This window comes from Channa argus, chromosome 14, assembly GCF_033026475.1.
Source record: "Channa argus isolate prfri chromosome 14, Channa argus male v1.0, whole genome shotgun sequence".
In the NCBI taxonomy this organism is placed as follows: Eukaryota; Metazoa; Chordata; class Actinopteri; order Anabantiformes; family Channidae; genus Channa; species Channa argus.
Window position 1 is genome coordinate 19,962,525 of NC_090210.1, and position 17,520 is coordinate 19,980,044.

The 17,520-nt window shown below is 38.9% G+C and overlaps 1 protein-coding gene across 2 annotated transcripts in view; it reads right to left on the reverse strand.

Moving 5' to 3' along the window:
• The window catches only part of LOC137140707 (zinc finger protein GLIS1), a 44,684-nt gene extending 31,836 nt beyond the window's left edge, over positions 1-12,848 (reverse strand). The window contains exon 1 of one of the 2 annotated variants that reach the window (XM_067529233.1): positions 12,707-12,848. The gene's annotated coding sequence lies outside the window, so the exon portion shown is untranslated. The remainder of the gene's footprint in view (positions 1-12,706) is intronic. The other variant, XM_067529232.1, reaches the window with a different exon arrangement.
• Between the last annotated feature and the right edge of the window lie 4,672 nt (positions 12,849-17,520).

Below are 17,520 nucleotides of genomic sequence, written 5' to 3' on the forward strand. Positions count from 1 at the left end.
CCCTATATAGGCTTGGGTCTGATCAGTCTTTCACCAAGTCCAAAAGGATGACATATGAACATCATAGAAGTCTATGCACAGACCTCTGTTTTGAGTTCTCACATCCGCTAAGTATACCAAGAGAACGGGTGGACAATAAAAGCCGAGTGGGCCTGGGGGAAGGGCTTTAAAGACACAGGAGCTAAAACAAACCATTTCAATCATTTGAACAGATGAGCTGTTTTTAAAATTGAAAATCACACAACTATTTCAATAATGCCACTCAATAAAATACGAGCACTAATTTATGCATATTATGGCCTCTTTGAGGAAACAGTTCTGCCAAGACTTGATTGGCCATCACAATGTTTTTTTTCATAAACTTGAAGTCTCTGCAGTTTATTCATTCATCTCATCATTTCAAGTTAAACAACTTCAAGTGAGAAGTCATGCAAGTTTTGTATTTTCAAAACTAATAAAATGCATTTATGAAAACCATATGACATGGGATACTTGCATTTGTCTAAATGTAAGTGAACATGAAGAGCCTTTATAGACTACATATTTACCTGGTGTTCAAATGAATGAATAGTGTGTAAGGTCATGTGAGCATCCAGGTGTATCAAGAATCTGGACAGATTCATGCCATTCCAGGCCTACATAGCTGGACGTTGCCACTTTGATGGTTCAAACTGATTCTTGTAGCCAGGTCTACTGACCGGGGGTTAAAAAGGTGATGATTTTTCCACACTAGTAGAAATCGGTGCACCGTCCGAATAAGTGGCCAGCCTAACGAAGAGGCACCAAAACCGTGATAAAATTCAGTGATGATACCAATGCCTTAAAGTATACTCAAAGACCTGTCCAGGGGACAAAACCACAGAGACAGAGGCACATCTTGAAACTGAAGTGAGGAATGCAAAGCTCCACCACAAGACCTCAACGGAGCAAAGCGTGTTGCTTTTTTGTGCCAAAGATAAAGATCCGGTGGATATTTACATGAAAAATAATCCGAGAGCCAAGGTTTACCGGGATAACTTGGTTCCTCCGTGAGTGGTCAATATTGGTGAAAGTCAAATTGTTATCCAAATCAAACATAAGTGTGAGTCAAGCTTAAAAGGTCCATCACATCAGTCCTTTACAAATAACAATGATCAGATGGGAACAATAGTTATCCTGGATGGGTCTTCACAAGTGGATAAATAATCCAGCCCCAACAAATGCCAAATTCCTTCTCTGTAAGCCATTGAGACTGATGTTTATTATATCATGTCAGGAAGGAAGAACCTCAAAATTTCATCCATCATCTTCCAGGATAACTGAAACAAGTGAATTTACTTATAATGGTTTTAATGTTGTGGCTAATTGGAATAAAAGTCCATAATTGTGTGACTGAAATAGAACCAGCCATTATTTGTAATTGCTTATCCTCTTCAGGGTCATCGGGGGGCTGGAGCCTTCCCCAGCTGTCATTGGCCAGGTCTTCAGTCTATCTCATGGCCAACACAGACAGACACACACAGACAGACAACCTATCACACTCACATTCACACCTATAGGCAATTTAGAGTCACCAATTAGACCAACATGCATGTCTGTGGACTGTGGGTGGAAATAGGAGCACTTGGAGGAAACCCATGAAAGCATGAGAGAACATGCAAGTCCACACAGAAAGGCTGCAGCCAGCTGGTGGATTGGAAATGGGGACCACCACCGCGCTGCCCTGAACTTAACTATATAATGTGAAATTCGGTACCAGGGCTGGGTCATGACAGCCCTTTAGGTGTTTTGACCCTGTGCTGTGACCTGGTTTAATAGATGTGATTAATGCAGCTTCCCTGTGCCAAATGTGAAACTCACAGCCCTGCACTAATAAAATCTCTTTCTGTTATTTTGATGAACTTGATATCACTTACTGCATGTGCAATTCCACAATACTGTAGGATATTGTGTTGTATGACTGCAGCCAGAAAAAGTTTTTTTGGCACTTTTCGGATTTTGAGGCTAAGTAAACTCAGTGAGAGCAGGTGAATAACACGGTGTCATGTTGCACAAAATGAGAATGTGTTTTGACAATTCAGTCATCTTTGTATGAGAATTAAATTACGGTTAACTTTAGAGACAGACATCCTCCCAGGACTCTCTCTCTACAGTGAGCCAGTTAATACGGCACACAGAGGTTTTAGAAATGTGCAACCTACAGTGTCTGCAAGGCAAATGTTTATTTTCACTGGATGGAGCATTTTTATCTGCATTAAATTAAGCCATTTTCATTTACAATAAACAATTTTTTTCAGTTGACATCAGATAAGACACAGACGTCCATTTTGGAGGAGCTGAGCGTTTGATTTTTCACCGTACTGTTAAACTTTATTCTAGTGGAAAGTGTTTTGCTTTTCACTCCAAGAATGTACACATACAGAAGAAAAAGTAAAAGTATACTAAGAATTTATAATTAGCTCCACCACAACCACCTACAAAACTAATGTTGGAGCACTCTGGAGCTGAATGCTTATTGCAGAACCGCAGTCTCCTGGGTTCGAATCTAGCTGGGACCTCTTCTTCATGTTTCCTGGCTGCTCCTCACTTACATTTATCTTATAAAGGCAAAAATTATCCCAAAATATTTTAAAGTACCATGTTGTATGCACATTTATGCATGTCTGATAGTAATAATATTTTGATATATCTATACTACATTTAATTTATTATGTTAATATGTCATTTTATATTTAATTAATAAATCAGAAACAGGGCCAATTTTACCTTTATATTTAAGTAAATTTTTCTGAATACTTTAAATGTTAAAGGTTTTTAAACGTTACTTGTCCTCCAAACAAAGCGTTAAGAAAATTTATTTAATCATTCGTTTATTCTCTTTTGACTTGTTCCTGTTATTACTACAGCAGATCTTGTGGTCAACACATTTATTTCACACTGGGCGCCCTTCCTTTGCACCTATCCCTTGTGACTGACAATAACAAAACCTTGACACCTGGGGTTGGGCTGTTTGGGAATTCGGTGTCTCGTCCAGACACTTCAACATATATCCAGGCCTCAGACCACAAGCCCTGTCGACGATGGGCGAGCACTCAGTTACTGAGCCACTGCTGCACATTTAGAAAATAACCCCCATAAAACCACAAAAAGCAATTTTCACTATTTGTCTTAAATGGAGACGCATAAACAACGATTTGGTGGGCTAATTAGTTAGCTTTAGGTGGATTTTTATTACCGTTGTGGGAGAAAGGCTGTTTTTCCTCATTTCCAATTTTTATGCTAAGCTAAGCTAACTGACATACATATCAGCCTTACCTTAAAAATGAAAGTAAATAAGTGTGCGTCCTAAAAATACCAAATTTTCAAGTAAAAATTACTGTTGATACTTATAGCTGTGTTTTTTTCATAGTTTTATTGCTAATTTGTTTTTACAACAGAGCTTCCAGCTTATCCTGTGAGTTCAGGGTTGATTTGGCACAGTTTTTACTCTGGATGCCCCAATTTCTAGCGGGCTCGGGACCGGCACTGCAAAGCTAGGGATGTGGATGTGCCATATTGGGGTTCAGTGTCTTCCCCAGGGACACTTAGACATGTGGTCGCGATAAGCGGGTCACTAACCTCCGACCCTATGATTGGTAGGTGGCCACGCTACCAACTGAGCCACTGCCACCCCAAAAGATCGTAGCACATTATTTATGATTATTAGGTATACGTGACGTTTGATTTTCTGTAACCTGTGTTAAAATATGCGATGTCATCTTTTTGTCTCAGTATCAGGGAAAATTCTCAATACATTTAAGAACGTGTTAATGTTGTTTTCATTATATCTAAACTGCAAAAAGAAGCCTTATTTCCTCCTCCACCAGAGCTCACCTATCCCTCCACCTTCCCGTCCTGGCAGACCAAAACATTTACAAGCAGGTGTGGATCTGTGAGAAACTTTGACTGAGCACAGATGGCAGGAAATTCCAGTGAAATGACAGCGACTCGGTCCAAACCACAAGACAGTGTTAGCAGAGCCGATGAACGAGATAGATCAGGGCCAGGAGCAGCAGACTAGGGATTCGACTCGGACTTCCCCGTCCTGCCAGCGTCTTGAAATAGGAGCAGCTTCACAAGGCGTCTGTTTAAACTCTTCAACGATAGACTCTGGAGTCTGGTGTGGTGGGTACTGACTGACTCCAACATGTCTTTCCAAACTAATTTTGTGTGGTATTTGGTCTGAGAAACCTAGTGAAAATAAATTGTTTTACATGTACTGAATATATAGCCTATGTATGGTGAACCGTCAGCATTTTAGCCAATACATCGGTCAGGACTATATCAAGCATCACTTTCCAGCTGCATTCTTCCACATTATGTCATGGGAGAACTAGCAGACAGGAGAGTATTAATATCCCTCATTAATAGTCAAAGAAGTACACTGGACCACAATATACAGTAGGCCCTCAAAAAGCCTGAAACCAAACGTTTGCTCAGAAATTCAGGATTATAACAAAATGTTTACTGTTTGCTGGATTAACAGTTTGACAATTTCATCTAATTAAAACAAGTACCTTAATATTCACACCATCGAGGCACAAAAAACAACTTCGGTTCGTCCGCTTTTGCAGATTGCGACAAAGTCTAACTGGAGGTGTGCAGAAAGTTTGCTTAAGACTCGATCGTTGAAGTAATGAATGTTGGATCCGACAGCCGACAGAACTCATGGACTTTATGCAATGTGGATGAAGTCCGGGAGATTCAGAGTCAATCTGCTTTAACTACCAGAAGAACTGACTCTTAATAGTTTAGGTTGTGCAGTAACATATTCATGCATTGGCTAAAACAACTCTCTGATCATACGTAGGAATCCTTTTGGGAGTTGTGCAAATTAAATTGGTACAAGCGATTTACTTGAAACTACAATATGCAAATGCAGCTATCACTAGCACGAGACTCTAGCTGAAATCTATGATCAACTAATAAATTATGTTACCTTAATAACCACTTAACAGCACAAAAAGAGAAGTACATATAAATCCACCTTAACCAGTTGGACAATTAGTTATGGTTATAAATGTATGCATCGATAATCAAAGTATATGGCAATAAATATTCTTCTAAAATTAACCCTTGTCCATACCCATCCATGTCCCTTGTACTTACTGTGAGTATATTATTATTATTAAGAACTTTTTTTTTCAACTTCTTTTCACCATCTCTTCTTTATGTCCCTTTCACCCAAACAGATCATTTACTAGTTGAACTGATAAGACAAACATTACAGTGGCTCAGAGCTCCGTATGTTTGATCACATTTGTGCAGAAACAGGGGCTACTTTCAATTTATTTTAGTGTGAATACATCGGCAGTGCTCACAAGAACAGATACAGAGCATATGTGTGTTAAAAGTATCTGACAATGACTACCGATGCAGTTTCACTATTAAAGGAGTAAAGATGACAGTAGGTCTCTTAGGGAGATAGAATGCATTTTTTTTTTCAATCATCTGTAAGGCATTATCTCAAATTGTATGAAGTAATGTATAGAAAAAGGTTTATCTCAAGTCCTGAAGCAGGACCACACCTCAAACACACTTCTTCCTGCCATAGGGCTATAAAGGCCTTCTTGCCATACCCATTTCTCTCTTTGCTGTACCATCTTCCATGGTGAAACCTGGGGATCTGCTGAACACAGAAGCAACAGAAGATTGAGACTGATGCCTTTCCCACACTTCACCCATCTTTCTGCTTCACCATAGCATTTGTCTTTTCGTGTGCCACCCATTGATTAAACTTTGTATCTTCAAAGAACAGTACTCAGATCTCATCGAATGGTCTGGTACTTGCTAGCAGAAGTCTAATGTAGACAGTAATGCGCCTTCATTGACAATGAAGGCGCATTACCACCATTTAGTGAGGATGCCAGACAAGCTGAGCCCATGATGTGGCTGCTCAAATAATCTCAATCCACTATTTTCAGCAGTTTACAGTAAAAGGAATTTTTCCACCGCAACTTCAAGTAGTCAGTTAAGCTGCTTCCTCTGCTGCCTGCAACAAACTGAGATGGCTCATTAACATCAAGCAAGTCGCTTAAAAAAAAAATGTTTGTTTTTAGGCAACGTAAGTGCAAAGATGATTATGTTTTGGGGGGAATGAAGTCACTGGATGATTATTTTCTGATGCAATGCATTTTTAAATAAATTGAGGACAACATTTAGTAATGGAAAAAAAATGGACATATAGAATAAAAAAATTGCACAGTGTGATACTACAGACCCAAGTCTAAGTCCATACTCAATTTATCTGCTTATAATGCTTTAGTGAGACAAATTGGCTGTGGCACGATAAGAGTTGATATTTTGGAAGAAAAAATATGCTATGTGGGATTATGTTATTAAATGTTTTATTATCAACATTTGTGAATAGCCACTTATGGTAAATGGTTAATGGTTAAGTTAAAAGAAAACATTTTTGGAATATTTTCAGTTTCTCCTCGTCAACCCTGTTGCGCATAAATATTCCACATGAAAAGTGATCGTAGAAAAATAATGGATAAAGTAACAAAACCTGGATTCTCTCTCCTCTCCGTCAATAGATGCTAAGGTCTTTTTGAAAGCTGCAACTCTCCATCTTTGTTTTACGTCACAATGAAGATCTAAAAACATGACAGAAATAATGTTCTAAAAGCTCACAGTGAGTGTAATTACACTATGTTCAGTAACATAAAAACATGCTTAATTGCTCTTAATTAAGGGCCTCATGAGGCTGCATTTTTGTGCCACACCACTGCTAAGAAATCAAAACAGCTTTATCCAAAGAGAAATTTTGGAGACAACTGCATATGTTTTTGAACAAATAAATTAAAAACTAAAAGTGTAATAGAGACAGAGCTAGAGCAAAGATAGAGTTTATAAAAAAAAAAACGATTAATACACATTTTCTAGCGTACAATTAGCCTATAACCTATAACTACAACAAGTATTTTGGCGAAAACAGCACTCTGACAATTTTCTCTTTAAGCATGAAATCATGGAATCTCATATCATATCTAATTCGACATTTCTCTGTTTCTCACTGGACCTCTCAATGCTTTTTTATTTTTTCTGGTAATTAAACTAACTGTTTCCTCCGTGAGTGGATGAAATGGGGAACACTGTGTGTGCATCTGCTCTGCCGATTCTGCAAGGCGCTCATTAATCTTGACACCTAAATTTAACTGCTATATTTGTTATGCTTGTATGTTAGTCTTAGGTGGCTCCCAGTAATAATATTTAAACCTTACTGCAACAACTCCCTCCACACTGGGTCTGGTCCTCTCTTTAGTGTACACATCCCAACACTAACAGCATGATGCTACCGGCTGTGACCACATGCCCCATAAAATAAAGAATATGCTGTCGCTTTGACATGATAATATTCTAATTTTCCTTGGATTAGTCTTCTTTGTTGTTGAGTTTATTTGGCAATGTGTATGCTGTTATACTCTTTATTGCTTCTGTACTGTTTTAGTCAACCTCTGTGCTCTCTTGCTGCTGCAACTTCAACCTCCCACTGAGAACCACATGGGAAATAAACCCATTTGCCTTATTGCATTATCCTTCATAAAACAACTTTATGTGCAAAAACTAATTTTTTTAGGAACACAGCTTTTATCGAGTTAGATTTACAGGTATCAAGAGGTTGGCAAACTGTCCTAACTTGTTTTCACAACTGCACTGATCCTATTTCTTTAAATTTAAGCTACAGTATGTAATATTTTTAGTAGAACTTATGCTCTAAAGCTTACAGACGCAGAACAGCACTGGCAGCAGTGCAGAAATATTTTCCTCTAAACGTTTTTGAGCACGTCTCATCCTTCTAACTAATCAGAGAATTTAAGTTATTTTGGACTGATTATAAGGTTTTCTAGCAATTTTAAATTTGATAATTTTATGATAACTAATGGATGAGGGCCTGTGCTCAGTATGGCAGAAAGTAAGAGAGCAAAGAAATGGACAGCTTGGCTAAATGGGATGAATTCATCCCAAGTCTTACTTTACTTTGGCTCAGTGGTTGGATCTTATGGACGGTTTTCATTAACCTTGTGTTGAGCATTAGCATGCAGCTGTTTTCAGTGAAAATGCTCAGATAAACCTACTGTAAACCATCTGCTCAGTACCAAACAGCAGATCTGTTCAACATTGTGAAGTAATTAATGGAATATCTGCCAAATACCTGTACAGTGTTTCCCCAGTAGTTGGTAGACACTAAATCAGGACTAAATGACTAGTACTTAAAGTAATTAAAGCCACAAGATGCAACCTAAGCTAGTGCAAGTATGACACAATCCACTCTGTTCTACCCAGTCCTCCCCCTCCCTGATTCTTTATGCTCTCTTACCTTTGCCCTGCTACACTCTGCCATACTCTGCACAGCACTTCAGGTATATCAAATTACAACCAATGAGAAGCTGCAAAACTTACAAATCAAGGTGAAAGAGTTGAAATTCTCTGATTGGTCAGAAGGGTGAGACTCTCGCAAGAACTTCTCAAAGTGAATATGTCAGCAACGGTGCTGCTCATTGAGTCTGAAATAAATATTTTAGCAAAAATATTGCATTGTGTCGCTTTAATAAAGCCCATCCAGCACATCTGAGAAATATTGCATCTGCAATCTGAAGACAAGTGTTCTGCTGGACTCATGGGGAATACACGTATATGGACAGTTGATGTGTCTTTGTCGCTTAAAACACACTTTAAAACCAAGTGTTTACAGGGTCATAGTGGATGAAATGCAATACAGTACTTCACCTGGGGGACCTCACAATGTCCTTACACAAAGAAAAAAGGTGCCACACATTTTACAGCTTCCACAACACGCTGCGTGACGTTAATTACAAAGCACAGGCCGCTCATCTGCACACACCTGTAATCGAGTTAAAGTAGAGGAGGAGTGATGCGTGCGACAAGGTCAAAATGCAACAAGAAGAACATTTTGTGGAGCTATTGGAACAACACTCCTGATGAAAGCAGGAAGTGTATCTAGCTGGTCCTGCGCCTTCTTCCCATGGACATCACAAGTGAAGTGATTTTTAAGAAACAATGTGTACTCTGTTACATCTCATAAGCAGGTGACAGCATAAATTTATGTCTCTGTAATTGTCTGACAGTGAATATGTTATCAGACAAAATATTGTGTAATCTGGACCTGGCATTAGGCCACCTAGTTCATCTGCAGCATTAAACCAGTTTCAACAATCAAGTAAGAATCTCAAAGAGATCATTGTTCATAACGTCAACTTTTACTTTTCATTGAGATATTTGGCTGCTAACACTCTTCCCAACACTGAATCACTGAATTAGTGAATCTTTCAGCCAAGAAAAAGAACAGAAGTTTGCATGCAACTAAATATGGATTCAAATGTAAACCAAATAGGCTACACACACATAAATACACACACACACACACACACATTTCTCTAATACATTTGTTTTCTATTCGTGTATTGTGAGAATAACCCCAAGCAAGAATCTGGAGTTTATAATCATCGTGCAGAGATAAACTAACCTCCATGTTTTAACTGAAACTTATATTATCCCACTAATTCAATGAACTGCGCTCAGAAGAAAAGTCGTGGGAGTTGTAATAATTCCCCAAGTAAACACAATTTTAAAAGCCATTAGCCTGCAGTTAATAAACACCAGAAACAATGTCGAAACAGTTACCTCTGATACTCGCAGCGGGTTGTATTACCCCGCTGTGTCACTCTTGGGTGTTGCAAAAGAGCGAGCACCTCTGGCCAGGAATAACATTTCTGAACCAAACCAAAATGAGCTGTGCTTGTAGGGCAGTCACTGTTAATGTCCGTGAAAGGTATGGAAGGACCGAGCAGCTGAGAAAAACAAGTGACGAACCATTTCATCAGCATGCTAAGAACACAGGCTCGGCTGTCATGAAACTGCAGTTCAAGCTTGCACGGGATCGGATGTGACAAATTCAGACTGTGGGCTGTTTTTTTAGAAGCATGGCAACAAATATTTTTGTAAGAGAAAGCTAATTTGTTTCTTGCCTAACACTAATAAGTCCCATATGATCAGAGTTTCTCGGGGACTTTGAACCCTTAATTAAATGCATTAAGTCATCTTGCTCTACGTAATGTAAACAAAACCATGTAAAAAGCGATGACTTTAAATCACCCCTCTTGGCCACCGGAGGGAAATGCAGTAAGGGGTTTTCATTCAAACGATGCTCAAGATTTAATGAAACAAGTAAAAAAAAAAAAACAAAAAAAAAACCACAAACATTTGCATTAACAGGTGTTTCCATTAGCTGTTTCTTTATTCTGAGGTAAAAGAGCATCATTAGCTCATCTGTAACTTGGTATTCCATCATCGCTGCTTTCAAGATTTTACTGGGTTCTTCTACATGTGGTGTTTTTTATCTACTGCCATTTGTGGGTTTTTTTGTTGTTGTTGTTGTTTTGGGGGTTTTCTGGTAAAAGAAATGGTTTGACATATTGGGAAATACCCAAAGTTACACGAAAAGATCAGACCCACCCTCAAGTCTGTGCATAAGTCTGCTGTGAATCATTTTAAGCTGGTTCAACTTGAAAATACAATGTCCCCTTATGCCTTGAAACATGAGTTAATTTAGGGTGAATAATTAGTAAAACCTAACAGTGCTGCTGATTTAACTGTTCATGAGAAAAACAAGTTCCATAAATTTTGCGTATTAAGTTACTGGCCACTGATGCTGAAATTGACTTTGTTTTCTCGTTTTCTCTCTTTGAACAGCCATTTATCCATTTAAGTCGAAGGACGTCAGCTGCATATCTTCCTAGTGGAGCCACTCTGTGCCAGAATTGGTACCCAGATGAGGAGTGAGGCTCTACCCAATAACTCTGGTGAAGTCTAAGTGTACGGTGGTGCAGTAGGTATTGTGTTTCATGCTAACCACACAGCACACAAGCATTAAACTCTCAAACTGTGCAAGCTGCAAAAGTCTGTTAAAATGCTGCTTTTTTTAAATAACTTTGACAGGTTGCGGGAGCAGCTGGTAAAGGTGCTGAGTCAAAAGTGAGAAAGTAAGATGAACTTGAATTAAATATTTGTGTATTTTTAGCCCTTTTTTTGGCCTCATTCAGATGGGGACAGAGAGAGTCACAGAACGTGCTCACTAATTGTCATATGCACGAGGTCCGACAGGACATTAAAGTGGTATATTTTTTTGTTTTGTGGGTTGAGCCTTTAAATAATGTCTGGTATTAATTATGAGAGCCCCAACCTGGGACAACAAGGCCAGTTAACAGCCAGCGTGCGTCATTGGCCAAAGTTTGCAAGAGCATCACTCTATACATTATGGAGGGAGATTAAAGAGACAAGTTCCTCGAGACACTGGAACCTAAACACTATAAATGCCATGGAAAAGTACAGTATGTGCAGGTGAAATCTTTTGCACTTTGTATGAATTGAAATAACAAATAAAAATCATTAATGTCATTGTTTTGAAAGCAGTCGTTCTGTCCTTTTAGTGCCCGGAGCCTGTGCATAGTACTGTACAAAGGGTAGCAAAAGGACTAAATAAGTAACAAGTAATGTTAAGCCTCACAGCTTTGGCATTCACATTTTCACTTCTAAACCAATGACATATTTTGACACGTTTTTGCAAAGTCAGCAACTGGAAGACAACCCACTAAAACTGAAATGCTTTTGTTATTTTATACCCACGGTGTGATATTAAGACGAGCGTTTGCTGCCAGGGCAAACAAATATTATAGGGTGAAACAAATCTTGGCTCGCTGCTGTCTCTTGCTCGCATCGCCATGCTCCATCTGAGCACTTGCACAAACAATCTCGAGCATCTGGTGAAATAATCGGTGAGTCATTAGTATTGATCAACAACCCGATCAGCCTCCCGAAGGCATATTATTGCAGTGAAATGTTTTGTTCGTGTTTATCACCCCTTTAATGGCCACATATATGGGATTAAACGGGGAAAATAATAACGTTAACTGTGATTTCATCCTCATTGCACACACCTCTGTGCAATGGGAACTGTGGCCGAGGCCTGCGAGTATAAACCCTGATTCCCCAGCACAAGCTTCATGTCAGTGATACCATGAGACTAATGATTAAAACAAGCCTCCTCATCTGTTTGACTTTCAGTAAGCCAGATTTCCACCCCCTGCGCAGCACTTTTCATTCCAGCTACATTACATAAATCAGTGGACTGCAGAGGAGTGGAAAGGAAGAGTCCCATAAGTAATAAGGGTGGAAAAATATCACAGTGAACCATTTGGGTAAGAGTTCACTTCGCTATATGGTTGAATATCTATTAATTAGCTTCTTCAATTCCTTGTTGCGCAATAAGAACAAGTTCTTGTGTAATCCAAGATGCTGAGGTCCAATTAGAGATGAGAAGAGCAGTTCTTGACTTAAAGGTTTCCTCTATCTAGGGAGGTTTTTCCTCATCTATCATAAACTTCTGACAGCGGCTGCACATCTTCCCTCCACCAAACAATGGCTCATGTGTCAGCTGGAGTCTCTCTGACTGCTAACAGACAGCGTTAGAGTGATGCCTCATATCACTGGGTTAAGAACGAGCGTCGATCTCATTAATAAAAGAACGCTAAGTCCTGCAAACGCTTTTGGTTTCTTTTCATCTAAAGGACAACACGCATTTCCCGGCAACGTCTTCACCCGCGCTACAGCTCGTCCGTTTTCTGCAGGTTACAACATTAAAAGTTGCAGTAAACAATCGTCTTACCGTTTGGAGTCCGCTCCTAGCTCACGGCTCGTTGGTAGGTCTTCGCCTCGCGGTGGCTGCACGCGGATTGTGCTCTCCACTGTCTGCGCGACGCGAGCATCTGTTTTGCTGCGTGCGTGCGTGCGTGCACGCGCACCAGCCCGCACGCACCCGTTTTTCTTTCCCACTGAATAGAAGATTGGCATGCAGCCAGCGCTGTGCGCGCACGTAGGACTCAAGTGTTTGTGGCAATCAAATGCCCCCTCGATTCAAAACCCTCATTTGCTTATATTTTACTTCACGTTGCTGGCTAAGGGAAGTTTCTTTGGGCTCACATAAAATCTTGCAGATGTGCACAGGCAAGCGCAATTAGTGGAATCTAAAATATTTTGGGGGCTAATGTCTGACTAACGAAATGCTTGAAGAGGTGTGATCCAAGTTGAAGCGCAACAAGTCCAATGTGTGAATCTATACTGAATTTAGTGCTGTTACCTATAGCAACTTGTTCTGGAACAAAAATTGCAAAACTGGTAAACAGGTTTCAACCAATAAAAGTACTGACATCCATCATATTTATCCTCTTATCCTGTTCAGGGTCACGGGGTGGAACCTGCCCTGTCCAGCTGTCATTGAGCGCGAGGTGGGTACTTTATGGTAATTTATGAGTTAATTGGATTTTGTTTTAGGAATCTTCAATTGCAAAAAGTAGGAACTAAAGCTAGAAAGTAAATGCAGCTGTGTAAAAGTATATTCAAATAGTAAAACTCCTGCGGAATTGTACTTAAGTACAGTGCTTATGTGAATGTTAGGTAACACTATGAACCTAGTGAAGCAACAATTCTTCAGTCTCGAATTTGAAGTTAAACAAAATATTTACGGAAAAGTACATTGCTAAAAACTAAAGTACATAAGTACAATTTTGATGTTCTTGACTGACTTTTTCCAAGTACCATTTTTTTAATATTTTACTTGAGTAGAATTGAAGGTACTTTGCCAGAGTATTTACATTTTTGCTTTTACTTCACCACATTTGAGAGTATTAGTTTCTAGTTACTTTTCAGATTCAGTTTATTAAAACAAAATATAATCTGATAAATGTTGAGATTATTTGGGGCACCCAGCTGTCAGTAAATTTTTTTATCCTTTCGGCTTATCCCATGAGTTCAGTGTCGCCACAGCGGATCATTGTCTGCATGTTGATTTGGCACAGTTTTTTTGCCCTTCCTGACGCAACCAACCCTCCAACCAACCCTCCCCAATTTCTACCAGGCTTGGACCAGCACTGCACAGCTGGGGATGGGAATGGCCTCTCTTGCCCAGAGACACTTCGACATATAGCCGGGACCGGGGATCGAACCACTGACACTGTGGTCAACTGCCTTTACCAACTGAGCTAGAGCTGCCCCTCCCAGCTGTCATGAATAAAAAGATTAAAATCAACTCCACATTTACCAGTCGTCGTTTTTGGTTGATTAATTATTCATTATTCGCTACCACAAATGCCACATTTTTCACATTTGAAAGTTTGTGGAACACATCTTGAACATTAATGAGATCAACAGCTTCAGGTTCAGGGCTGTTTAAAATACATTGTTTCCCTCATTATTCTAGCATACTGCAAGGTTGCAACTAACTGTATCATTATCTTATTTTAGACCAGTTGCTCAACTGTGTTTTAAGAAAATAATAAATCTCACTACTTGCCAGTGGTAGTGTGGCTTAGGTTGTGTGTGTGTATGTGTGTGTGTGTGTGTGTGTGTGTGGGGGGGGGGGGGGGTAATAAAACTGCTAGTGGGTCAACAAGTAGACTGGTGGCTTCGTGGTTAGAGCTCCTGTAGGACGCAGGATTTTCAAGGATCAAATCCCAACCCACTCACCAGGTGCTTTCCTTGAGTTGGACACTAGCTCCCCAGGCAGTATCATCAGCTCCCCACTGCTCCACTGCACTGAACTTGATTTCTTGTACTAATACAGTGCATTCTCACTACTTTACTTATAAGTATATATACAGTTTGAATCTACTGTAGGTTCTTTATGAAAGATTTGTTTGAGTGACATTAATCTCAGTTCAAATTAGGTCTATTTGCAGTATAATTCTTTTAATAATATCTCTGACCTCCTTTTAACCATATTCCAAATGATATAAAACTGTAAGTCAGCTTAGTTCTATTTCATTGTTTTATCCAGGACTTAAGTTTTAAGTTAATGGAAGCGGGTTCACAAACATACAAACAATATAGCACCTCAATCTTGAGTAGTGACTATAATTAATTTTCCTTTTGATCTTATTATCGTTATTTTATAGAACCTCATATATATCGTAATCTGCTTCTTCTCCTTGATACATTTTAATGGCACCATTACTTGGCTGTTTGATAACCAGCCAATGCTCTACACAGGTTGAAAAGTTCTCATACAAGGTGTTAAACCTAAAATTCATACAATTCAACAATTTATTCTCTTCTAGCTGCCTCTCCTGAATGGCTAATAATATTATAACAGCTGACAGTGTCGTTAACACATTTCTAAGTCACACTTACTCACATCTTTCACTTTATGAAATTTTAATTTTTAAGTTTATACCTGCATTATACTGACTTTTCTGGGTTGTGATCTGCATAATTTCCTATGTCACCTCTGTAATTGTGAGCACTGTTTAATTTATGCAGGGATAAAAAAAATGCCCCCCTGTCAATGTCTGCACTGACATTCAGGACACGAGGTCGATCACACATTTGCACTCGTCACATCACATCTTTGACGGGATGTATGACATCCCGTCAAACATCCGTCCCTTCGTTGCACAGTTAAGATCGACAGGAAAACACAAAGCAGGCAAACAAGCAGACAAACCTTTCATCTATGGATCTGTTTACACGTTGAAACTGAAACTTGGACTTATATTTCTGATTCCTGAGATGATGCACAGAGCTGTAAACAAGTCCTCTGCGATGGTGCTCAAAGCAAAACCACATGAGCGAGAACAATTCACAAAAGAACATATTCTCCATGAAAAATTGGGACATTGGAGAAGGTTTCATCTCTGGTAACTGGATACAGAAAACAGCTGGTATTGTTCTCTCTTAGTTGCCATCGTGTCTCTGCCCTTTTCTCTGCCTCCTCAGGTGCAATAATGTCGTTCAGAAACACTGGAAGCTGCCAGAGCAGATATATTGACTTGTGAAAGATGCACGGGTTTTGCTTATAACCACTTAAACATGGCAGTTTGATGGTGAGCCAACATGAGCAGCACCAAACTCTAAATCTGAAGCAGTTAAACTTAATTCAATCATCAATAATTTATCATTTACAGCTGGAGTTTCTCCCTACTGTAACATACATGAGACTTATTTAATGTTTTTATGTATTTATTATAAATTAGGGTTTTAAAATACATTGGCAAACATTTCCAGTGGCCCCCTGCAGCCCAGGAGTGAACCAACTGTAAATTTTAAGGGTCAGCATGTCATTAACGACATAGGAAAAAATAACATATATTTATTTTACACAAATTGTCTTTCGACTGACTTGTTTGCAATTTTTGATTGTCTTTTTTGTGAATTACTATGAGATCTGTAGGAAATTAACTAAAAGAAAGTTTATCCACAACTATATTGATGATCAATTGTTCCTCTCAACTATTAAGAAAAAAGCCAAACACAGTTGCATCTTCTCAAATGGAAGAATTTCATTCCTTCCTATCTTCCCTTGTCTATGAGTTGGGTCTTAATGTATATTCCATTCATCCATTATCTGTAACTGCTTATCAAGTTCAGGCGACCTGGGGTTGGAGAGTATCCCAGCTGTCATTAGACGAGAGGCAAGGTGCATCTCAGGGCCAACATAGACAGACAACCATTTTAACTCACGCTCTTATAAATGATGTCTAATTGCCAAAGTTAAAATTGTTGCTTTTGCGGTTTTAGCCTATATGAAATAGAAGCATTGGACGTTTTTGTGAAACAGCTCCTCTGGTGTGTACCATAAACCCCCCCCCCCCCCCCCCCCTTTTTTATTTTTTTTTTGATAGTCCAGTTTAGCTGAACAGTTCATCTGCTGCAGCAAAATTTTCAGATAGTCCTACAAAGAGTTTTATTAGCCTTTTACTTAGACTGGAGAAAACAAAAGCACACTCATGTGCTCCCGCTTGGGGACATTCAGTAAATTAGTGTGATCAGTCCAACATGATGCTTTATTCTGACTCCAATCAGTGTCTGTGACTGATTTTATTTCAGTGTACCATACAGGTTTCTTGCAGAGGTTTATTTCTTTTTAATTTAGCTGATTTAGAAAATGTTACACAACTGTTTAAGCTCACAAATCTTAAGCTTTTCCTAGTTTTATTTTTCTGATTTTCATCATTCATGTATATTTATAACAACAGTGCCTCCCCATGACTGACTGTGGTAATAGGAGAGTATTTAAAGAGGAACATTTTTATGTGTATATTTGGAACAACAAATGTTATCCATTTCAACTTAGTTTTGCTTTCAAAATAAGAAAATGTTCTGCAAGACTTAGGTTGCTGATGGTAGAGAAATTACTCAATACTCCACACAACGCAGACAAAAAAGAAAAACAAACTATTAAATCAGATGCAAAAGTAACTTTTACAATAACACAGGTTCATATGATGTTAAATAGAGAATTTAATAATGTTTATTATTGTTTTTCTTGCCAAGAGAACCAAACCTTCGCGACAGCAGTTAACTTTGCAGTTAAAGGTTAGTGCATCCTTTATTTTGGTCGGAGTACTGTAAACATATTCATTTAGAAGTCCTCTACTGGCTAGGCCAAATATGTACCCAAATTATAAAAGAAAATTGTATCTAATA